General features: G+C 40.2%; 1 protein-coding gene across 12 annotated transcripts in view; it reads left to right on the forward strand.

The window, feature by feature from the left end:
• The first annotated feature begins 790 nt into the window (after positions 1 to 790).
• Positions 791 to 18,562, forward strand: part of PAM (peptidylglycine alpha-amidating monooxygenase) — a 281,268-nt gene continuing 263,496 nt past the window's right edge. For all 12 annotated transcript variants that reach the window (XM_008953692.5, XM_034960298.3, XM_034960299.3 and 9 more), the window contains exon 1: positions 791 to 1,018. The gene's annotated coding sequence lies outside the window, so the exon portion shown is untranslated. The remainder of the gene's footprint in view (positions 1,019 to 18,562) is intronic.

An 18,562-nucleotide genomic window follows, 5' to 3' on the forward strand; every position in this document is an offset into this window, starting at 1 on the left:
CTGCTTTCTCTTGCTTTGGGGTGAGGCTGGGGATGTGGGTGGCTCCAGAGTTCCCTTCCCGCAGTTTAGGGGCGAAGTGATCGGTGTGTGCGCGCTGGGCACTCTGCGGGTTAAAAAGGTTTAGCAGAAAGGGATGCAGATGGAGGCGGGAAGCCAGGCTAAAAGCCAGGCTAAAAAAGGGATACCGACCTCCCTCCTCGGGTCGGAGGTGTGAACTGAGAAGCACTGCGCAGACCTGAGCGAGGTGGCCTGAATCCAGGGGCCGGGCAAGGGGGTGGTGTGAATAGAAATAGCACATTTCCCAGGCTTTCAGCCCCGGTGCTCTGCCATCCCTCCAGTTCCATGCACTCAGCCAGGTCTCCAGGCTGGAGCAAGGGCTGGGGGTCAACGGGTCCTTCCTTCTCTCGGGAAACGTTCTTCTGGCGCGAAGCTGGGCAGAGGGAGAGTCGGACATTTTCCTCTGCCTCTCTCCGGGCAGCTGGCGTGGCCACCTCGCAAGGCTGCTTCTAGGGACACGAGACTCAGGAGGGTCAGAGACTTTCAGGCCGGGCCTTCACTCCCTTCCCCGGGGCACTTGGGCAAGAGTTCCAGCTCTTGGCTACCTCTGGCCCTCACGTGAGTTCAGACACCCAGCACACGCGACCCTCTCAGGGAAACCCCGGGAAGCTGCGCGCAATCGCTGGGGACTCGCCAGGGCTCCACTTCCCAAGCTCCGCGCCCCCTGCGCCCAAAGAAGCAGGGTGGAGCAGAGGCCGCCGGCGTGGAGGAGGCGAGCGCGGGGCTGGCCCGGGAGCCGCCCCCGGGGAGGGACTGAGACCTGCCCCAGGAGTCGAGGGCGAGCGGCGGACCCGGCTGGGCCCAGCGCACGCCGAGGGGAGGGAGCCCCCGCCACCGCCGCTGCCTCCGCGTGCTCAGCCTGTCCCCGCCCAGGGAGCCGGAGCCTCCAACTAACTCCGCCCGCCGCTCCGCCGCCCGCAGGCTCCGGCTTCCGTCCCGGACAGAGCCCGTGGCCGCGCAGGTTGGTGTTGCTGCCGCCGCCGCCGCCACTGCGAGGCGGTCAGGGCAAGGGTGAGGGTGGGGGCGCGGAAGGGGGCCTGGGCTCGGGATCCTGCTGCCACCAATTCCTGGTGCCCCAGGAGGTTGTTGCTTTTTCTCCCGGGCTGCCCGGGTCGGGGGTGGGGGGATGGGGCGGGGATCCAGCGCTGCGGCCAGGAAAGATTTTGGGGACTGAGCTATTCTCGCATTTCCCAACCCTCTCTCACGACCCTTCATCACCATTGTTAAGTCCCTGGCCAGTTTGTGAGGGGTCGTCCTCCCCTCCGGTCCTTCTCACCTCCGCACTTCTCCTTGTGCCCTCTCCCTAGGGGGTACAATTTGTTCATTCGCCTTTTCTGCCCCCAACTTGGAGAACTCTCCGTGACGCCTAGAAAGCCTCCTCGGTTCTCCGCCCGCCCTTCAGTCTAGTTTGGGGAAGTAGAGGCCGCTGCGGAGTAGCAACCTGGGGTGTGGAGTGGGGGCGAGTGCCGGGAAGCAGTGGAAATTCTTTCCCCTCTTTCTTTCCCGTCCTTGCCCAGCTTTGCTCTCTTCCTGCCGTTTTGCCAGCCTCCGAGTGTAATACGCGGGCGAAGGGCGATCTCCAAGGCAGAATGGGAAGTATCCACCACTTGGGATACTAGTTAAGTCTAGGTTCAGTCACCTTCCCAGCTCTGTGGCCTTGGGACCCGCCCCATCGGAACCTGTGTGTTGTCATCTGCAAAATATGTGTCAGCTCTGCCTGCCGCTGAGGGTAGTTGTGGGGCTCCCTTGGGATGACTTAGGGTATTACGTGATTTTGAGCACGGTCTCTTGTCTCGTGCAGCTGCCTGATGGCAGGTCCTGTGTTCTGATCGTCTGAGTTCGGGTCCTTTGGCTGAGATGTGATTATCTCTCTGGGTGATTTGGTCAGTAGCTTTGCGGGGCTAAAAGGCATGTGTTCCTGGAGCTGGTCATTAGGGTTCAGAGTTGAAATCGTCTCGTCCCCACCAATCCCTGTGTACAAAGCTATGGACCTTACATCCTGTGCCTTTGTGGTCATAGAAATTCAAGTAGAAGGAAGATCTTATTGGACTTTGTTTGCTTCAGATGTTTTACATTCTTTACAATCGCTTTTCTCTTCTAGGTGCAAACTTAAATTTACTGCTAATTCTAATAATCCAGGAAGGATACTTTCATTTTAGTAAAATCAGACATTTAGCTTAAATAACATGTGACATATTGTTTGTAAATTTTCAGTTTATAATCACAGGCACAAAAAAGCATAGTTCATGCAATTCTAGTTACTTTATGAAGCAAGTAAATGGCCTAAAAAATCAGCTTTACAGGAAGTCAGGTCTGCAGTGAACTGTGTTTATACCACTGCACTCCAGCCTGGGTGACAGAGCAAGACCCTGTCTCAAAAATAAATAATCAGCTTTAGAATTGATATTAAATGGTAAGCCCTGTCGTTCCTGCATTCCTGACTTAATAGGCATTTTCATTCCGCGATGCACTCTGCTATATGCTTTAAAGATATAAAGATATAGAGTATGTTCCTTGTCCTGAAGGGCCTTCCAAGGTAACTTAAAGACTATGTAGTTTTATTTCATATTTTTATATGAACAGTCTTCTAATGACTATACATGGCAAGTAGAATGAGGTCAAGAATGCATTATCAAAGGCCCTTTAAGATCATCATTTGGCCGGCTGCGGTGGCTCACGCCTGTAATCCCAGCACTTTGGGAGGCCGAGGCGGGCAAATCACAACGTCAGAAGTTCCATACCAGCCTGGCCGACATGGTGAAAGCCCATCTCTACTAAAAATACAAAAAATTACCTGGGCATAGTGGCAGGCACCTGTAATCCCAGCTACTTGGGAGACTGAGGCAGGAGAATCGCTTGAACCTGGGAGGTGGAAGTTTCAGTGAGCTGAGATCACTCCACACACTCCAGCCCTGGTGACAGAGTGAGACTCTCTCAAAAAAACGATAAAACTAAATAAATAAATAGGTAAAAAATCATTTGGTGAGTTGACATAATTGGAAGAAATAACAAGTTTGTTAAGACATTGCTTTCTAAAATAAAATGCCATGTGCTTCTACTTCATCAAGGTGCACTTGGAAATAAAATGAATTCTGTGTTTTTAGAATGAAAGCTTAGGAAAACATTCTACACATGTATGATGTGCTAATCAAATGTTAAAAGCTATAGAAATTTTAATTCTAACTTCATTCAACTGTGTGTTGTGGTTCCCACATACAGTTTTTTTCTCAACTCCTTGAGGAAGGAAATTATAATGCCTAGAAAAAATATACAGAGATTTAATGTAAGATTTTTAATAAGCTGGACCTTAAGGCCTGGTGGGTCCTGAAGTGACTCTGGGAATTTGACTTTAAAAGTTACAAGACTTGGTGAGACTGAGTGTGGTGGCTCATGCCTGTAATCCCAACACTTTGAGAGGCTGAGGCGGGAGTATTGCTTGAGTTCAGGAGTTTGAAACCAGCAACATAGTGAGACCTTCTCTCTACAAAAAATATTAAAAGAAAAAAAAAGCCAGGTGTGGTGGTGCACGCCGGTAGGTCCCAGCTACTCAAGAGGCTGAGGAGGGAGGATCTTTTGAAACTGGGAGGTTGAGGCTACAGTGAGCTGTGATCATGCCACCACACTCCAACTTGGGCCACAGAGAGAGATCCTGTCTCAAAAAAAAAAAAAGACTTAGAATTTTGCTTTTTTTTTTTTTTTTTGCTTGGGGCAAAGAATGAGCAAGAATTCCACCTGGAAAAGATTGACCAGGGGTCTTGACTTTCTGTCTAGGTTGTATTTTATGTGACTCAGTGACATCTCTGATTCTTTTCCTCCTCCTAGGAAGAATTTATCTATCTGCTATGTGCAGAATTTATTAGGCTTTACATACTGGGCTTTGAGGCTTTGATTGGACTCTCACATTAAGGCATGGCAGGCTGAGGGGCAGCCTGAGGGACATAATGTTAACTTTACACTTGGCTTTATTGTTCCATACCTTTGTTTTTCTATTTGTAAAATGAGATTAAAGATCCTTCTTACTGCCCTGGAAGCCGTGTCATCTGGTATAATAGCCATAAATGCTTCTTGTGTGTATAAGAACTTTCTTTACCATTTGAATGTGAAAGCTAATTATTAAAACCACATACAAATAGCTCAAAAGATGGGCTGTGAATAAAGCTGCTGTTGGTGTCATGTGCTCTCAGGTATCCTGGCAGAAATTTCAGTCATCGTGTATCCCTACAATTTACAGTGTTGTGGAGAATAAGGCCTTCATTTTATCTGGGGTTGAATGTTTACCTCTCCAAAATGGGAATAATGAAATACTAACCTGAAAGGACTGTTGTCAGCATTAAATGAGCTAATCCATATGTGGTTCTTAGCACATTGCCAGTATACAGCTATTGCTCTATGACTCAAGTAGTTATTTTAGTTTCCCCAGGGTAGGGGGAGGGGGGAAGGAATGGAATTTCAGTGGTCCACATTTTAAAAATGAATACATATATAAAAATATAAATACACTCTTCCCCAATATTTTGAAGTAGCCATTCCTCAGCTAACTTGTTTCATTCATTTATGCAACAAGTGTTTATTCAGCCCACACTAAACGTTTGGCTTTTTCCTAGGCACTGACATACAATGGTATACAAGACAGTTATAGTCACTTTCTTATGACTGAAAGGTCTAGAGAGGGATGCAGATCTGTAAACAGAGAATTATAAATTTATAAAGAAAATTTTAAAAAAATTATAATGCCATATGATTCATGCCATGATAAGGGTAGTGAAGAGAACCTCAGAAGATATGATAGGATAGCAGGGTCTTGGGTAGGTGAATGTCACACAGTGCATCATCTCATCCTAATTGGGTTGGTGGTGGTGAAGGAAAACTTCCTAGCAGCATGAATACATGAAGACCTGAAGCATGAGTGGTAGTTAGCAGCTGAAGAGGTGGGAAGATTGAAAGAGCCCAAAGGGAGCATGATGCCTTAGAATGGAAGTCAGGCAGAAAATGTTAAACAATACATAGGTAAGAGCAGGAGGGAGAGGCGTGGCAATCTGGAGAATCCAAGCATCTAAAGGGAAAAGTAGATACTCAGTTTTAGCCAAGTACTGTCAGGTTGGGCTGCAGGCCAAGTGTTGCCAGATGCCTTGATTTCTAAAGAGGAGCTTAAAATTCATATTTTATAAATATGAAATCTCCCAAATATGAAATAGCCCAAATGTTTTAAAAACTATTCTGTGGGCCAAACCAGACAAATCTGTAGTTGGAATTCAACCTAGGGCCACCACTTTATGACCTCTACATGTAAGAAACTGAGAGGAGTTTAATGTGGCTAAAGGCATAAACCTTAAACGGACAAGCAAGGGAAGTACTGGCTTTGTGGAACTTGCTAAGGAGGGATGGCCTAATTCTAAGGACAGTGGGTGACATTGAAGACTGAAACAAGATGAGATTTGTGTTACAAGATGCAGTCTAGCTACTGTATAGAGAATGAGTGGGAGGAGGCAGTGGTGGAAGAAAGATAACCATTTGGAAGCTTACCGTGGTCATAGGAAGAAATTAAGTGTGGCTAAAAGCAAGGTATTCAAGCAGGCGGGAGATGAGTGGATTTCAGAGATATGTATGATACCCCTATGTTGGGATTCAATTCTCCATTAGTCACTCAGACTTTTGCATGTCTTGTGAGCAAAGGCATTTACTGCTTTCATCCCAGACTCTCTTAAAGACATTTGTATGGTAGATAGTTTTGGAAGATAGAGGTATTCTTTCCCTCTGAAGCAAAGGGCAGGTAGGTTTTACTGTCCAGTTTAAAAGATTCAAGTACCCTAAGCTCAGGGTTCCCCTCTGACAATGCAGATCATTGAGTATCCGCTTCACATCACATGGGGGGAACTGAGTTTTAGGAGATTGGCACAACTATGCTGATACTACTGCTACTGATATTTTTGTGAGTAGTATAGTCCTTTGTTTCTCACCCTAGAATTTTCTGTCTTCTTCCAGCATCCCCATGAAACTGTGGCACACTGATTTCGTTAGCCTGCAAGTAGGGTAAAAATCTCAGACCCTTAATTATTGAGAGCCACTAGCCACATTGTCTGTTTAAATTTAAGTATAAATTAATTAAAAATGGAATAAGATTTTAAAAATCCATTCCTCAGTTGCACTAGCCACATTTCAAATGCTTAATAGCCATATAAGGCTAGTGGTTACTGTACTGGGCAGAGAAGATATAGAAAATTTCCATCATTGCAGATAGTTTTATTGGACATTGCTGGTTTAAAGCTTCAAATTTTGTTTGTGTTGGTGAGTGAGTAGAGACAGTAGAAGTTGTTGATTTTGACAGCATAAAAATGATGTTTGACTTCATGTTAGATTCATAGGAGTCCCTTTAATACAAAGAAAATATTTCTGTTTGGATAACCTATACAGTACTTAGTTCAGGCCTCTTGGGGAAAAGAAAAGTGGAAAAGTATCTACACTGTCAATTCGGAGACTGGGCAGACTGGGACCATGTAGCAACAGAAGTTCTACATATAAACGGTGTTACTCAAATCATGTGTGATTATGAGATTAGGATCTGTGCCCAAAGGAGCTTGAACTGCTGAACACTGTCTTGAGCTTCGTCTACTAACCATGCTTAACACAAAAGGACAAGAGTTGCATGTTAACAGTGAAGGTCTGGAGCATAGCCAGTCCAGCAGCACCTCGGCAGTGCCTGCTGCAACCCAGCTGTGCTGGTGTGGTCTCACAGAAAGGATGGAGGACAGGAACAAGATTTCCAGATGGCTCTTGTTCAGGGAGTTTAAGAGGGTAGCTTCAAGAAAGGAGGGAACTGGACTCAAAAAATAGAAAACATAATACTTTAAAGTACAACTTTAAATGACACTGCAGAATTAAGGAAACAATCAAAGCAGCAGATCTGCTTCCCTATCAGATAGGAGAAGCTCATTTTGTAGAGAGTGTGGGCCACAAGTACTGGGAAGCAAATGCACAAAGAATAATAGGTCCAGCCAACAGTTGCAGTAACAAAGGACAGTTTTTACCTGCATTGAGTGTACAGTTCACTGCTGCATGTACAACATAAGCAAAACAAAAACAGTGGTAGAAATAAATAAAAGTAAAGTCTGAGGCCCTTATGGAAGAATCATACTACTACCTGCTTTTTCCATGGCTAAAAATGCCTTATAAATTTCATATCTTGAGAATTTCACTTATTTATGCCAAAGTAAGTTTGTTTTAAAATAGTACTCATTTGTAGTACAGTAACATTTTACTTATATAAAGATTAATTCAAGCTTTTAAAAGTCTGAAGTTTAGAATATTTTAAAGATAGAATTTATTATTTTTAAGCACTTATGTTATCTTTTAGAACTCTTTTGAAGGGAACTTTTATGAAGATATTAGTTAATTTTGAATAGCATGATAATTGTTGCATGTAACTGGAGGCTTCTATAGTGTTTAAAGAAAACTTTTTGTAGGTTATATGTATACCTGTTATTTACATTACTAATTACATCAACAAATCCTTATTTTCATAGACATTCCTTTCAAATTCAGTAAATTCTGGGAGAGCCGAGGTCATATGCTATTAGGGTTTGTATAAAGGTAGAGTCCCTTGCATAAAGCAGGCATTTGTTAACTAGTGAGATTTTTCCCCATTTAGTTTAAAAACGTTACTTTGTTAAATGTCTTTTTCTTTTAATTGTGAGTTTTGAAATCTTATTTTTGTAGGGGTAGAAAACTCTGGTTATCTCCCCCAAATTCCCCTTCCTCAGCCCTGCTGAATCTGGTAAAGTCACTTGTTCAGTGTGCTTTCATTTTTCCTTTCTCTTTTATTTGCCACAGTTCTTACCTGTGCTTCAGGCTTGTCTTGCCTTGTGCCTCTGTTCTCTTCATATAAACAGCATGAAATTGGAAATACTCATTGTCTGTTGTATTTCTGAAGATCAGAATTTTCCCCAGTTTCATGCTGTCCTTTCTCAGGCAGGGTGTGGTAAGTCATCTTTTGAGAACTGTTTCCAGTAAAACTGGAGTATGCTGTTGAAACTGTTGGTGTGCCCTCTTCAGAAACAAAACCAGGAGACTTGCTGTTTATTGCATGAGTCACTGATGGGTTTCAATGAGTGGAAGCAATATTAGATTTTTTTTTCATGCTCATCAATGCTACATCTTATTTTAAAAGAAGCCTGAAATAAGGAAATAAAAGTAAGCTAATAAACTCCTTCTTTCTCTGGGGAGAATTTAGAATTATATTGGTTCTAGTGTTTGGGGAATAAAGCAGTAACAATGAGGGTTAAAAAAAATTAGGCCTTGTCCTTTAACCCGTGATACCCTGTAGTGCTCAGAGCTTTCTGGTGTGTACATTTTCTCAAGCTGCACATGAGTAACTTTAATCAGGAGCGAAGTGGTTCTTTCTATTATATGCCATTTCCTCTGTGGCCCCTGCCTCACTTAGCTATTACTGTATGCCTAATCGACCAGAGTGAAATGCCTTTAAAACATTTTCCAGGGAACTAAGGACTTTTTGCAGAATTTTTATAATAGAAAATGCCAAGGAGAGGAAAGTTTTAATGGTTTCTCTGCACAGATAAATGTTTCCAGAGCAGACTGATGATGAGTCAAGGAGCTGTTAATAGGATATGTAAATGTAACCTTTCACCTAGTTACTGTCACTACCTAAGTCATAACTACCTGGTGTCAGTAAATTGTTTGAACTAGTTCTTGTCTAGTTCCCTAATTAAACAGACTCTTTTGGTCCCATGATTATCCAGTAGATAGTTAGCACTGTTTCAGCTTGCATTGTCCTGGGTTCCTCCACTCTCCTTCTGTTTTAATAATAGCTCTAAGTCCTATTATAGATTTTCACTAATATCTTTGCCTTCAGCTTTACCTCAGTATTAGTGGAAAAATTTTTTATCTATGTATTTGACAGTGACCTCTAGCTCTTGGGTTTCACTTTTTCAACAAATATTCATTCAGTGTCAGCCATGTACCTAGCACTGTTCTTGACCCCAGAGATCCAGTAATGAGCAAAAAATTCCTTGTCTGCATTATCATGGAGTGAAGAGTATAGGAGGAAGACAATCCCTAATAAAATTTACACACGACAGCAACAACAACAACAACAACAACAAATTATTATGTATAATTACAAGCAGAGGTAAATGCTCTGAATAGAACAGTAGAATTTTGTGGGCTTATATAATAGGAACCTGAGGAAGTGACACTTGATTGATATCTGAACTATGAGTAGGAGAATGTGAGATAGGGTAGGAAGAAAAGTGTTCCAGAAAGCAGAGAGAACTGCCATTTGTGCAGAGGCCCTTTACAGAAGGGAACAGAATGAAATCAAGTAACTGAGGAAGATCAAGGGGAGAGAAGAGCTACTGTGAGGCTGGACCCCTTGGCTGGGACCAGTCCACACAGGGTCTTGCTGGCCACATGAAGAATTTGGTTTTCCTCATAAGAACATAGGAGAGTGTTTTAGGTAGGAGCTGGGGACTTGATGTAATTTGTGTTTTGGTAAGATCATCTGTGGGGGCGTGAGTTGGATTGGGGTGTGCATGTCAGTGGGGTGAAATTGGGTAGCTCTTGCATTAATTTAATTTGACATGACAGTGTGTACCAGTCTGGTGGTGGATACTGGGAAGTGGCAGTGAAGATAGATCAAAAGTGTTTTGGGGGGAATACCATTAATTGAACTCGGGAATAAGTTGGGGTTTTCTTTTATTTATTCAAAAAATATTTAGCGACTCCCTACTTTATGCTACTCTCTGTGCCAGGCTCTGGGAATAAAACTCTGAACAGTACATAAAATGTCCTTGGACTCATGGAGCTTACTTATTAATGGGAGTGACAGATAATCATTAAGTGTAACATATATATTAAAAACATATATATTATATATATATATATATATATATATATATATATAATTTCAGGTGCTAGTAAGTCCTGTAAAGAAAAATTAGGCAAATAAGGGAATGGAGAATGATAGCAGAGGGTCCTCTTACACAGGATGGTCAACAAAAACCTCTTGAAGAGGTAGCATTTGAGCAAAAACCCAGATGAAGTCGGGGAACTAACTGTGCAAAGATTCTCTACGAAGCAGCGGTAACAGGTATAAGATATTGAGGCTGGAACAAAGGAACTCTGCCTCTATACCTCCACCACCAAGGAATACCAAGAAGGCCAGTATGTCCAGAAATACGGGGGGTGAGGGAAGAAAAGTGTTAAGAATGTCTTGCTGGTAGCTAAAACTTAAAGCATCTATATGGGGTCATTATCTTCAGTCCTGATCAGTTTTTCAAAGTCCCTTACTATATCAACTACAATCCCAGGTTGCTCTGCCACTAAACTGATTTTAACACAGCTACTAGAACAGCTTCCTTTACCACAACAGCAAACCCTGCTCAAAAACTGTCAGTGGTAACTGCTTGTCTGTCTTGTCAATGACAATCCCTTCATCAGCCCAGCTAAAAGTCCCCAATCTTACTTCAACCCCACATGCTGTTGCAACCCTTTCTGTACTTCTTATTCAGTTGAAGGCTTCCCTTTAATGTTTGTTTAGGCTTTCCACATAATTTATTCTTTTCTTTTTTGGCATTGGTTTTATTCATCATGAAGCCTCTTTTCTTTCTATTGGCCTATTTCCATCACTTCCTTCAAGAGTTACTTTTTCCACCAGTTTCTTCTGATTTATTCCAGCTTACCTGGATCACAGAACCCCTCAGCCTACTCAGTCTATGTGATGTTATTTTTGTCCTTCCTTGAGTCACTTGAAGAAGCTCTACTTTTAAAGTGCCACCATTGTTCCAAGTTAAAATATTCATGATTGTATTCATTTTTCCTAGAAAAGATTTGGCACCAGTAGTTGCCGTGCCATGTATATATGTGACATTGGCCAAAACAGTCAACGTTCAGGTTTCTTGTCAATAAGATGAAGATACCAAGCCTCCCTTCTTTCATTCAGTGTAGTTGTGAAGAAAAAGTGAAATAAAACTTGTACAAAGTGTTTTAAGCAAATGTACGACATTATTTTTAATATTTTAGGTGGGTGTAGTCCATATCCTCATCTAAATTGCAGGTTCTTCACACCATTTCACACAGTGTAGAGTCATGTAAGTGTGTGCTGCAGGAACTCTGTGAGGGTTCTTAAGCTTCCAGCCACACCATGCAAGCTTGGGCCGACTTCATCTACAACCTGCATATTAGTTTCCTGGGGCTGCTGTAACAAAGTACCACAAACCGGGTGGCTTAAACCACAGAAATGTATTGTCTCAGAGTTCTAAGGCTAGAAGTCCAACATCAGTATATTGGCAGGGTTGGTTCTTTCAGAAGGCTGTGAGAGAGAACCTGTTCTGATAGCCTCAGATGTTCCTTGGCCTATACATGGTTCCTTGTGTCTTCACATCATCTTTCCTGTCTTCCTCTTTGTGTGTCTGTCTCTGTGTCCAAGTTTCCCCTTTTTATAAGGACACAGTAATATTGGATTATGGTCTACCCTAATGACCTCATCTTAACTAGATCATCTGCAAAGACCCTATTTCCAATTCGTCACATTCACAGGTACTGGAAGTTAAGACTTGAACATCTTTTTTTTTTTGTGGGGACACAACTCAACCCATATCGGCATGATACAATACACATACAAGAAAGGGTAATCACAAATGTGGTGAATTAGTTCTGTGTTACTAAATGGTAAATTAGATGTAGAGCTAGTTTCCCATATGATACAAGGCAGCAGCCCCTAACCTTTTTGGCACCAGGACCGGTTTCATGGAAGACAGTTTTTCCATGGACTGGGGTGGAGGAAGGTTTGGGGTGATTCAAGTGCATTACATTTATTGTGCACTTTATTGCTGTTATTATTCCATTGTAATATATAATGAAATAATTATACAACTCACCATAATGTAGAATCAGTGGGAACCCTAGCTTGCTTTCCTGCATCTTGACTGTCCCATCTGGGGGTGATGGGAGACAGTGACACATCATCAGGCATTAGATTCTCATAAGGAGCTTGCAACCTAGATCCCTCTCATGTGCAGTTGACGTTAGGGTTCCTGCTCCTATGAGACTCTAATGCCGCAGCTGATCTGACAGGAGGTGGAGCTCAGGTAATAATGTGAGCGATGGGGAGTGGCTGTAAATACAGATGAAGCTTGGCTTGCTTGCCCACTGCTCACCTCTTTGCTGTGCAACCCTGTTTCCAACAGACCAAGGCCAGTATCAGTTTGTGGCCAGGGGGCTGGGGACACCTGATATAAGGAAAAATAAATGAAATACTTGATAAAAGTTGCATGTGAAATTCTGAACATTCACATAACTTATTTTAGAATTCAACAATTCCTGTTAATTTTAACTTGGTCTAAATTAGAGTACAGCAGGCCAGCCAAGAGAAGGAGCAAAAGTACTCATTAATTTTTCCTCCAAATTTTAATAGTACATTCAGTTTTTATACTGACATTAGTGAAAAAATATGCAATTCATATATTTATTCGTATAATTTTTATGTGGACTTTTTGTGTGATTTATTTTATTGCTTCAGTTGTGGATTTTTTTTTTTTTTTTTTTTTTTTTTTTGCCATCATGCTCCCCTTTGACTTTCTGTTCTTTCTTTCTTCTTTTCTTTTCTTTTTCTGTAAAATCTAGTTCCTGCAGACCCTTTGACTTTCTGGAAGGCCACATGTGGTTTCTTGAAACAGATTGACCTCCCTCTGTTAAACAACCAGAAGGGTTTATGGTTTTTATCTTATTAAATGCCCTAGCCTTTGGTTATAAAAATTTACTTTTCTCTTAGAATTAAAACTTTCTTTAATATTATATACATTTTTTCTCATCAGTTTTCATTTTGTTTTTATTTTGCATTGCTGTTTTTTGATAGTGCAGAAAAGAGTTGGACACATTTTGAACGGTTGATGTTGGAGAATATATAAGTGCACCTTTTGTGGCGTTTTATCCAGATTTGGCATTAAGATGTCCCGTTTTATCAGATGAGCATGCTTTAATCTTCATCTGGCCTCTTATTCTGGTGTTAGGACAGCCTTTGCTTGATGTTGAGGAAGGTATCTGACTCTGCTGTTTTGCTTCTTTATGTACCTGGCTTGCCAGTTTAAAAGTTTCACCATTTTAAGTTTCCTAACAGAGTGGCACATAGAGCATATTTAAGAAGCCTATTGTAGGAATTCACCCAGATTTAGTGAATAGAAATTGAATACTTGACCTTTATCTAGAAAAGTTGCTGTTTTGTTGTCAACCAGAAGAACTTTCTTAGTACAGCCCCTATATTCCAAATAGCTAGATTCTTAATTGCTGTACTTTCATTAAATTGCTTCATTATTATTGCTGCATCAAGATTTTCACTAAACGAAGAACAGCCATAGATTGTTTATTTCTGCTTATTGTTTTTTGTAGAAAAAATTAAGGAAGAAGACATATTAGATTTCACTGCTGTTGTAGAAATAAATTTCCTCTTGGTGTACTCTCAAGTAGATGTTGGAAAATGAGGCTCACAGAGGTTAAAGTAGTTTGCCCAAGGTCATATAGGTTGTAAGTGCTGGGACCAGGATTTGAATCCACAGACTCTGGCTTGGGGACCTGTGTCACTCTGGCAAGCTTGTCGTGTGGGAATTAATAAGCTCATCGATGTAATGCACTTAGAGTGGAGACCAGTGCACAGCAAGCACTCAGTCTACTACTGTGATGACAGTGACAAAGACTACTGCTAGTTCTATAATTACTATAATGGTGTTAACTACTGTTATTACCATTAACATTTTCCACTCTGATTCATACCTAACCATGTCTTTTAAAAATCTTTCTAAATTTTTTTAATTTTTAATTTTTGTGGATAACTAGTAGGTATATATATTTATGGGGCATATGAGATATTTTGATACAGGCATACCATATGTAATCATCACAGCAGAGTAAAATGGGTATCCATTACCTCACACATTTTTTGTGTGTTACAACCTAATTGTACATTTTTAGTTATTTTAAAATGTATAATTATATTCTCATTGACTACAGTCACCTTGTTGTGCTATCACGTACTAGATCTTACTTATCCTTTCCATTTTTTATGCCCATTAACCATCCCAACTCCCCCTCTAACCTCTCCACTTCCCTTCCCGGTCTCTGGTAACCGTCACTCTACTATCTCCATGAGTTCAATTGTTTGTATTTTTAGTTCTCACAAATAAGTGAGAACATGCAAAGTTTGTCTTTCTGTGCCTGGCTTATTTCACTGAACATAATGACCTCCAATTACATCCATGTTGTTGCAAATGAGAGAATCTCATTCTCTTTTATGGCTAAATAGTACTCCATTCTGTATATGTAACACATTTTCTCTGTCCATTGATCTGTTGATGGATACTTAGGTTGTTTCCAAATCTTGGCCATTGTGAACAGTAAAAATCAGAGTGCAGATATCTCTTCAATATGCTGATTTCATTTCTTTTGGGTATATACCTAGCAGTGGGACATATATACCCCAAAGAAAGGACATTACTGAATCTTATGGTAGCTCTAGTTTTTTTGAGGAACCTCCAAACTTCTCCATAGTGGTTGAACTAATTTATATTCCCACCAACAGTGTTCAAAGGTTCCCTTTGTTCCACATCCTCACCAGCGTTTGTTACTACATGTCTTTTGGATAAAAGCCATTTTAACTGGGGTGAGATGACATCTCATTGTAGTTTCTATTTGCATTTCTCTGATGATAAATGATGTTGAGCACCTTTTCATATACCTATTTGTCATTTGTATATCTTTTTTGAGAAATGTCTATTCAGATCTTTTGCCCATTTTTTAACTGGATTATCAGATTTTTTTTTTCCAGCAGAGTTGTTGGAGCTCCTTATGTATTCTGATTACTAATCCTTTGTCAGATGGATAGTGTGCAAATATTTTCTCCCGTTCTGCAGATTGTCTCTTCACTTTGTTGATTGTTTCCTTTGCTGTGCAGAAGCTTTTTGACTTGATGTGGTCCTATTTGTCCATTCTTGCTTTGGTGGCCTGTGCTTATGGGGTATTACTCAAGAAATCTTTGCCCATACCCATGTCCTGGAGTGTTTTCCCAATGTTTTCTTGTAGAAGTTTCATAGTTTGAGGTCTTAGATTTAAGTCTTTAATCCATTTTGATTTGATTTTTGTATATGGTAAGAGATACGGGTCTAGTTTCATTCTTTTCCATATGAGTATCCAGTTTTCCCAGCACCATTTATTAAAGAGACTGTCCTTTCCCCAATGTTTGTTCTGGGCAACTTTGTTGAAAATGAGTTCATTTAGATGCTTGAATCACTTTTTGGGTTCTCTGTTCTGTTCCATCTGTCTATGTGTCTGTGTTTATGCCAGTACCATGCTGCTTTGGTTATTAGAGCTGTGTGGTATAATTTGAAGTCAGTTAATGTGATTCCTCTGGTTTTGTTCTTTTTGCTCAGGATAGCTTTGGCTATTCTGCGTCTTTTGTGAATACATATAAATCTTAGGATTTTTTTTTCTCACTTCTATGGAGAATTTCACTGATATTTTGATAGGGATTGCATTGAATCTGTAGATTGCTTTGGGTAGTATGGACATTTTACCGATATTGATTCTTCCAATCCATGACCATAGGATATCTTTCCGTTTTGTGTATGTGTCTGTCCTCTTCAATTTCTTTCATCAATATTTTATAGTTTTCATTATAGAGATCTTTCACATCTTTGATTAATTCATAGGTAGTGCATTTTATTTGTGGCTTTTTTAATAGGATTTTAAAAAATTTCTTCTTCAGATTGTTTGGCTGTTGGTATATAGAAATGCTACTGATTTTTGTATGTTGGTCTTTTGTATATTGATTTGTATTCTGCAACTTTACTGAATTTGTTTATTAGATCTATTAGTTTTTTGGTGGAGTCTTTAGGTTTTTCCAAGTATAAGGTCATATCATCTGCAAACAAGGATAATTTGACTTCTTTCTTTTCAATTTGGATGCCCTTTATTTCTGCCTCTTGTCTGATTGTTCTAGTTAGGACTTCCAGTACTGCGTTGAATAACAATAGTGACAGTGGGCCTCCTTGTCATAAAGATCTTAGAGGAAAGGCTTTCAGTTTTTTCCCATCCAGTAAGATACTAGCTGTGGGTCTGTCACATATGGCTTTTATTATGTTGAAGTGTGTTCCTTCTAGACCCAGTTTTCTGTGAGTTTTTATCATGAAAGTACATTGAATTTTATCATATGCTTTTCCAGCATCAATCATGATGATCATATGGTTTTTGTCCTTCATTCTGTTAAGATGACATATCACATTGATTGATTTGTGTATGTTAAATCTTCTGTGCATCCCTGGAATAAATCCCACTTGGTCATGATGAATGATCTTTATTTGCTATTATTTTGTTGAGGATTTTTGTATCAATGTTCATCAGGGTTATTGGCCTATAGTTTTCTTTTTTTAATGTATCTTTGTCTGGTTGTGGTATCAGGGTAATATTGGCATCACAGAATGAGTTTGGAACTGTGTTTTAATAATAGTTAATAATTTCCCCCAAATACTCTCTGTAGTCCATGAAAAATAGCTTTGATTGTGTCTCTAGGTTTTTCATTTGCTTGTTTTAAGGTGATAAGAGCTGTATTGATCCCTGAAGGGGTTTATATTTGTTTTTAAACCTGCTGTTACAGCATGTTATATAATATTTTGTACAGTGGCACCATTTGAAGATTGCGGCTGGGTAGAGAAAACAAAAAAGCCAGTTTTCGTTAAGCATTTTGGGAGTTATAAACTCCTATTGGCCATTTTAGATTCTCTTCAGAGAAGTTGAGAGAGGTCAGTACTGTAAATTTAAAACCTTTATTTTTCATTACAATATATACTTGATTCCAGGGCATGGAGTTTAGGGGTGGTTGGGAACTATGTTACCTAATAACCTCTTTGGTTTCCATTGCTAAACATTCTATAGTTCTGTTATAGTAATCATTTTGGTTGTATTTTCAAAGTGAAAACAAACCCATTTGCCAAGTGGGAATGAAATTGAAGTTTATTGTTAGTGCTGCATTCTAAACAGGGGAAACATAGAAGATAGGAAGAAAGTAGTCTTAGTTTTGAAAGCACAGCCCTCCTGGTATTCAAGCTACCAACTTCGCAATGTTTACCAAGCAGTTTTTCATCTGTACAACAACCTTGGTGAAGATATGTCTGGCTCCTTCTCCTAAATACTTTGTCTTCATGTCTGGTGGCTTGGTCTAGCATTTTCAACTACAGGATCACAAAGGAAGGAAACTGGAGGAGTGACCTTTCAAATTCTTGAGAGGAGGAAATGGATGTTTACACTGTTGTTGGCTAGAATTTTGAAGCCCTTCAAAAATAAAGTTGCTCTGTATGCCCCAGATTTTATAGAGAGAAGTCTAGTGCCAAGTTGAAAATAATGTTTTGTAATGGTTTGTCACCCCAGTGGCTTGGATCCCTCTGCCACCTACCTGCCCCTGGAGGGGCTGTGATATGCTAGAAGGGCTGTGGCTGGGTTTAAAAGAAGAAATGTTTATGTTTTCTCATCCTAGTAAACTATAGACATCAGAATCATAATAATTGTTCCCATTTGTTGAGGTCATTTTGTAGAGTGGAGAAGAAAACCAGCTTCCTTCTGGCATTAGACATTTGGGTCAAGTCTTAACTCTGCCTCTTACTATAATAGCTGCGTGACCTTGGGCAAATTACTGAAAAACGCTCTGAGTGCCTCAGCTTTATCCTTTTTGAAACAGGGATGTATTGGTGTCACTTCATACAGTGTGGTGGTTGTAATTATTCTTTGAGATTAATGCACATAAAATGCATAGAAAATGCTTGGCACAGGGTTAACTGCTTAATAAATGTTGGATATCATTATTATTGTATGTTGTAAACCTTACCTAGAGTACCTCTAATGTTTTCTATAACCCTGCAGTGTAAACCTTCATCCCTATTTTACAGAGGAGAAAATTGAGGCTTATAAAGGTAATTGTTTTGTTTTGCATGTGAGGGTGTTTGAAAATGGCCTGTTTTGTGCTGTCTTCCTCATCCTGATTCTTGCCCTCTGTGGTTCTCCACCAACACCGAGCTTGTGAAATAGAGCAAAAGGGGATTGCATTTTGTGTTTTCTCAAACTTATGTGCTAGGATGCTTGTGCAATTCAAGAGATATGCACATGGTTCTCAAATAAGTAAACTATACCGGCCCCTTTCAAAGGAAAATACCCTCACTTCCAGTTTGACTTAATTATACTTGTCATAGTATTACTTAAATATATTCAAAGTTGGAGTAATGTCTTAGTTTATAGCACTTATACAGCTATAAAATAAAACACATTTACAAATTAAATGCCAACAAAACTATAACACAAATACAATTTGAGAAATTACATTAATTTATGTGACGGATGTTGATATTTTGCTGAAAGTAAACTTCAATTTTGGGTTCATCTATAGTTAGGATAGATTTTATGTTCAAACTGTGTCTACCTTTTAATTTCATGATTTTAATGTATCACAGATTTTCAA

The sequence above is a fragment of the Pan paniscus genome, chromosome 4 (genome assembly GCF_029289425.2).
Source record: "Pan paniscus chromosome 4, NHGRI_mPanPan1-v2.0_pri, whole genome shotgun sequence".
NCBI classification, from domain to species: domain Eukaryota; kingdom Metazoa; phylum Chordata; class Mammalia; order Primates; family Hominidae; genus Pan; species Pan paniscus.